Raw genomic sequence first — 7,500 nt, forward strand, 5'->3', positions numbered from 1 at the left:
AACCACCACATGGTTCCGGGTTCAGTCCCACAGCGCGTGCATCTTGGGCAGTGTCTTTTGCTATAGCCCCAGGCCGACCAATGCCTTGTGAGTGGATTTGGTAGACTAAAGGCAGTGCTCCAGCATGGCTGCAGTCAAATGACTGAAACAGGTAAAAGAGAAAAACAGAGAGAGACATAGAAGCCTGGTGCAGTCTTCAGTCTGTCCAGCTCCTGTCAAACTGTCCAACCCATGCCAGCATGGAAAGTGGACATTAAGCGAAGATGATGATGATGATGATGCTTTGAAATTATGTAATTAAAATTATTTTTCTTGATTTACTATGTATCACATCTTGCTCCATTTCTTACTGTCATTTAAATTTGTATAAACATGTAAAATGCTCTCAGGCGCAGGAGTGGCTGTGTGGTAAGTAGCTTGCTAACCAACCACATGGTTCTGGGTTCAGTCCCACTGCGTGGCATCTTGGGCAAGTGTCTTCTGCTATAGCCCCAGGCCGACCAATGCCTTGTGAGTGGATTTGGTAGACGGAAACTGAAAGAAGCCTGTCGTATATATGTATATATATATATGTATGTGTGTGCATTTATGTGTCTGTGTTTGTCCCCCTAGCATTGCTTGACAACCGATGCTGGTGTGTTTATGTACCCGTTACTTAGCGGTTCGGCAAAAGAGACCGATAGAATAAGTACTGGGCTTACAAAGAATAAGTCCCGGGGTCGATTTGCTCGACTAAATGCGGTGCTCCAGCATGGCCGCAGTCAAATGACTGAAACAAGTAAAAGAGTAAAAGAGTAAAAGAGTATATGTATGAATTGGTGGCTGGCACAACAAACAAATTCATTATTATTGTTGTTGTAATCATTATCATCGTCATTGTCATCGTCATCGTCGTCATCATTACCATCATCTTCATCATCATTACCATCAACACCATCATCATCATCATCATCATCATCATCACCATCATCATCATCATTACCATCATCATCATCATCATCATTACCATCATCATTATCATCAACACCATCATCATCATCACCATCATCATCATCCTCATCATTCTCATCACCATTATTATTACTAATAATAGCAGTATTATCCTCCTCCTCTTTATCGTCATCATCGTCACCATCATCACATTACCACCACCACCACCACCACCATCATTATTAATGTGTTATCTTTCTTCTGGTTTTATTACCATTAACGCAGACATATTTCACAATTTGGTTTCCTACATTTCCTTCCTCGTTATTTCAATAATTTTCATTTACACTTATGGACTGAAAGTTTGTCAAATTTAAAATTCAATGTAGTACATTATTGTGAAATTTTTCGATAATAATTATAATAAATATAAAGAAAATTTATAAAATAAAGGCTAATTGTCTTTCTCAAGTGTTCATCTACTGGAAAGATAAAGTTGTTGCATTATCAACGCCATTTAGACCATCATTCTGTCTGTAAGTCTTTAATATATCTTTAGCTTATACTCTGCTTAAAGAATAAAAATTGTTAAGCCTTCAACATTCTATTTCACACTTCAATTGCTGATTGATTAACCTGAGAGACACCCATATTATAGAAGGAAGAAACAGCTGCCCCAGGGAATCGTCTACATGGGGGGTGTTGAAAGGTTTCTGGGTTTAAGGTTATTGTGAAAGGTCTGGTTGGAAGCCCCACCTTCTGAGTTCTTTTACAGGGCTTACAAAAACTGAAGGACCATTGTAATAAGTATGTGAATCTGAGAGGGAAACATGTTGAATAAAATCCTAATTAACTGATCTTCCTGTATATATAAATACTTTACAGCTCTGTGCTTCAGTCTGTTTCTTTTTCGGGCCGACCAATGCCTTGTGAGTGGATTTGGTAGATGGTAACTGAAAGAAGCTTGTTGTATATATATATATATTAGAGGGAAACCACTATGTGGACACCCTTATGCTAGAAATAGATCCGCTATGGTCTTACCACTAAGAAATGTTCTCAAGAAAGATTTAGCAAAATAACCAAAACGTTTTAAGACCATAGCGGATCTATTTCTAGCATAAGGATGTCCACATAGTGGTTTCCCTCTAATATATATATATATATATACATTACCCCACTTATAACACCATACTTAGGTGATGGTAGTCTACTACAACCATATTCTCTATCATATAGGCGCAGGAGTGGCCGTGTGGTAAGTAGCTTGCTAAACAACCACATGGTTCCGGGTTCAGTCCCACTGCGTGGCATCTTGGGAAAGTGACTTCTGCTATAGCCCCGGGCCAACCAATGCCTTGTGAGTGGATTTGGTAGACGGAAACTGAAAGAAGCCCGTCGTATATATGTATATATATGTGTGTGTGTGTATGTTTGTGTGTCTGTGTTTGTCCCCCTAGCATTGCTTGACAGCCGATGCTGGTGTGTTTATGTCCCGTCACTTAGCGGTTCGGCAAAAAGAGACCGATAGAATAAGTACTGGGCTTACAAAGAATAAGTCCCGGGGTCGATTTGCTCGACTAAAGGCGGTGCTCCAGCATGGCCACAATTCAAATGACTGAAACAAGTAAAAGAGTAAAAGAGTATACCAAATGTACACTGATAACACTCTCCACCAAACACCATTCACATTTTAGAAGTTTCTTAATTTACCATTTCACAAAACTTTCTAACCAAGTTTAAGTCATACTATAACACTAAAACAACAACTGTTATTTAACAGTTTCTCATTTAACCATTTCACAACAGGAACAAAACTTTCTAAGCATATTTAGTTATAGCATATTTGGCAGTTTAATAGATGTGGTGGTGGTGGTGGTGGTGGTGGTGGTGGTGGTGGTGGTGTTGATGGTGTCGGGCAGGGGTCTGGCAAATTTGATCACTTGAAAGATCTGGCCGTTATTGATGGCATGTCACCATCACTGGAGCTTAAGCAAGAAGAAGATGTAAAGCCAACTCCGACAACATTATAAGGGTGATACTTTACATAGATACTTGCTTGTATGTGAGTGTGCGTGTGTTTGTGTGTGTGTGTGTGTGTGTGATGCTGCAGTGTTTTGAAATTAGTGGTGTGAGCTACGGCAGAACATCTAATGGGTTTTAATTTCATGGTGTAGCAGACAGACAGACATGAAAATAGTTTCAAAGTTACATGCACAAGCACACACACACACTACATATGTGTGTCCACCCATGTGTGTGCCTATATATATGTGTGTGTATATATATGTATATATATATGTATATATATATATATATATATGGAGAGATGTATAGATACACATACACCACATACATATATAAAAGCACACACAAAGCACAGTCACATGCATACATGCACATTTTTATGTATATATGTATGCATGTGTATATATATATATATATATGCATTTGTATATATATCTATATATATATATATGCATGTGTATATATATATATATATATTGCATGTATATATATATATATATATGCATGGTATATATATTATATATATATGCATGTGTATATATATATATATATATGCATGTATATATATATATATATATATATATATGCATGTATATATATATATAATATATATATATGCATGTGTATATATATATATATATATGCATTATAATATATATATATATATATATATATATATATATTATATATGCATGTATATATATATATATATATAATATATCTATATATATGCATGTGGTATATATATATATATATATGCGTATAATATAATATATTTATATGCATTGTTTAATATATATTATATATATATTTGCGTGTGTGGGTATAACCAACGCTTATATGCAATATTTTCGTCATATTTTGACAGAAAGATAAGCTGCCATTTTAACTCCTTCAAGCTTAACTACAGTTAAAGTACAGTCAAACTACAGTCGTGAATATAGCTTTGTTTGGTCATTCAATCTATTTTCAAATAGCAGCTAAACCTTTCTCAAACCGCTCTTCAGGATATTAACAAAAGGACAAATGGAAACCAAACAAAAAGATTATTCTACAAAATTTTAGCTAAAAAATTGTTATATTTATATGTTCCTGACATATTTCTTTTTCAAATGTCATTATGTCATTATAGGCGCAGGAGTGACTGTGTGGTAAGTAGCTTGCTAACCAACCACATGGTTGCGGGTTCAGTCCCACTGCGTGGCACATGGGGCAAGTGTCTTCTACTATAGCCTCGGGCCGACCAAAGCCTTGTGAGTGGATTTGGCTGACGGAAACTGAAAGAAGCCCGTCGTACATATGTATATATATATATATGTGTGTTTATGTGTCTGTGTTTGTCCCCCTAGCATTGCTTGACAACCGATGCTGGTGTGTTTACGTCCCCGAAACTTAGCGGTTCGGCAAAAGAGACCGATAGAATAAGTACTAGGCTTACAAAGAATAAGTCCTGGGGTCGATTTGGTCGACTAAAGGCGGTGCTCCAGCATGGCCTCAGTCAAAATGACTGAAACAAGTAAAAGAGTAAAAGAGTAAAAGAGTATATTTCTTTTTCAAATGTCATAATGTGTTTTGTGCACCAAGAGTGCAACAAACAATTTGTGTGGTGCCTGAGCAAGAAGATAGCTTCATTTTATCAAATATTTCTGCAATTATCTTACTGGACATAATGCTTTTGGTCTTAATTTTTATCTTTTTTAAAATTTTTTTTTAATTGTTTCAGTCATTTGACTGTGGCCATGCTGGAGCACTGCCTTTAGTCGAGCAAATCGACCCCGGGACTTATTCTTTGTAAGCCCAGCACTTTATTCTATCGGTCTCTTTTTGCCGAACCTTTAAGTGACGGAGACGTAAACACACCAGCATCAGTTGTCAAGCAATGCTAGGGGGACAAAACACAAACATACACACACACATACATATATATATATATATATATATATATATATATATATAAATATTACTATATACGACAGGCTTCTTTCAGTTTTCGTCTACCAAATCCACTCACAAGGCATTGGTCGGCCCGAGGCTATAGTAGAAGACACTTGCCCAAGGTGACACGCAGTGGGACTGAACCCGGAACCATGTGGTTGGTAAGCAAGCTACTTACCACACAGCCACTCCTGCGCCTGCCTATATTCCTTATTAAACTATGCTATAACATCCCTTCCATGCCAGCCTTTCTGCTAGTTTCACTAGTAAGATTTAATGGAGCCTTTCAGCAAGCAATTTTGCAAAGTAAAACTTCTAAGTCTCCTTCGATTCACGTTTTTTTGAGGGCATATATGGCTTTGTCGATTTTGCAAATTTGTCATCATCATCATCATCTCTTTCTTTACTCCCCACAAGGGGTTAAACACAGAGGGGACAAACAAGGACAAACAAACGGATTAAGTCGTTTACATCGACTCCAGTGCGTAACTGGTACTTAATTTATCGACCCCGAAAGGATGAAAGGCAAAGTCGACCTTGGCGGAATTTGAACTTAGAATGTAACGGCATCTGTTTTCCATGCTGGCATGTATTAGATGGTTTGACTAGAGCCAGGTAAGCTAGAGAGGCTGCGCCAGGCTCCAAGTTGTCTGTTTTGGCTTGATTTCTACAGCTGGATGTCCTCCTAATTTATTTCCTTATATTGGCCATAAAGGCCTTACATTGAGAAAGGAAGCTGCAGGCTAGACACAGACATAATGTTATATGAAATGGAAAATGAAAAATGAAAATGATGATTAATGAGGGAAAAAGCGATGCCCGCCGATCATTCTTTCACAAGAATATTGATCTCTTATATTATTCATGAGGTAACAGACCTCTTAAATTGTTTACAATATTCAATAACAAAATGAGGCACTAAGCCTCTTACCATTTTTTTTCCAAACTAGGAACTTTCAATAACACTGAGGCTTTTCAACCTCTTATCCATATTCCTCCCCAACATCACTTGTGATCCCATCCTCTGCCATCACCCACGCCTCATTCAAGCCCAAAGCAGATGCCGTGTAGGCGTCGCCCAGCCATAAGTGATATTCCTCATTGAGTCCTTCCAGCCAATGCAACATGGGCAATGTTATGACCTCCACAGCTATCTGCGGAGGTCATTCGAGATCCCATGTGCAGGCTAAAGGTACTCCCTTATGGTGCTTTTCCAACACCTTGGCCTTAGGAAGGATACCTTTCCTAATGCCATCCACTTTACAGAGTGTATTGGGTGCTTTCTCATGTCACAAGCATGGATGTCTTTTATGTGTCACTGGAATGGATGTCTTATATGTGTCACTGGCATGGATGCCTTTACGTGTCACCAGCATGAGTGGTTTTTATATGTCACCAACCAGAGACCGAGACATTTGGAAGTATGCTGTGCGCAGGAAGACCCGGCAGGACAAGTGAGACCATAACCCGTGGCCTCTACCTGGGACGTAGCCAACCCACTTATGCATATCTTTCCTTCTTGTGACACAAACCCTACTTGTGAAGACCTGTTGAGCAAAGTAAAAATTAAATCAAAATCAAAATCGAAATTGATCAACATCAACGGAAATTGTAGCTGTGATACCAGTGCCGATGGCACGTAAGAGAACCATCCGAACATGGCTGTTGCCAGTGCCGCCCCGAATGGCCTTTGTGCCAGTGGCACGTAAAATGCACCATCCGATTGTGGGCGTTGCCAGCTTCATCTAGCCCCGTGCTGGTGGCACGTAAAAAATACCATCCGATCATGGCCGTTTGCCAGCCTCATCTGGCACCTGTGCAGGTGGCACATAAAAAGCACCCACTACACTCACAGAGTGGTTGGTGTTAGAAAGGGCATCCAGCTGTAGAAACACTGCCAGGTCAGACTGGGCCTGGCGCAGCCTTCTGGCTTCCCAGACCCCAATTGAACCGTCCAACCCATGCTAGCATGGAAAACGGACGTTAAATGATGATGATGATGGGAGACCTTTTACATGTCCTTGGCACAGGTGCCAAATATATCCTGGTTCATTAGAACTTACTTCAGATCTTTTTATATCTTTCCTCATTGGAACACAGAACTTCTGCAAACTTCCTATTTTCAGCTTCTTTCAGATTTTCATGTTTCCAAGTAATACACTTGTTTTGTTTTTTTTTAACGATTTTTGTGTGTGTGTGTTTGTGTGTTTTTCTTCTTTTTTTTCTGTTATTGGTTTGGTCTCAAGGAAGAGGTTGTGCTTGTTGTCTACTGGCCCACCGAGACCAAGGAAAACAACGTGGTGATATTAGACACATATTCTCATACGTGCACAAGAGATAGAGTAATAGTGAAAGAGAGAAGGAAAGAAAGGAAGAAAGACAGAGAAGAGAAAAAGAGAGAAGGGAAGAGAAGAGATAGATAGATAGAAGGAGAGAGAAAGAGAAAAGAAAGAGAGAGAATGAGAGAGAGAGAGAGAAGAAACAAAGTCAGAAAACTGTGAAAATTTTCTTTCTTTAACTCAGGGAAAATGAGTAAAAAAAAGAATAAAAGAGAACAAATATAAAAATTTCTAAAGATATATATATATATAAAGATATATATATATA

The 7,500-nt window shown here is 38.4% G+C and overlaps 1 protein-coding gene across 4 annotated transcripts in view; it reads right to left on the bottom strand.

The window, feature by feature from the left end:
• LOC115219236 (protocadherin-19) overlaps window positions 1-7,500 on the bottom strand; it is a 395,408-nt gene that overhangs the window by 223,129 nt on the left and 164,779 nt on the right. The window lies entirely within an intron of this gene.

Source organism: Octopus sinensis, linkage group LG14 (assembly GCF_006345805.1).
Source record: "Octopus sinensis linkage group LG14, ASM634580v1, whole genome shotgun sequence".
NCBI lineage: Eukaryota > Metazoa > Mollusca > Cephalopoda > Octopoda > Octopodidae > Octopus > Octopus sinensis.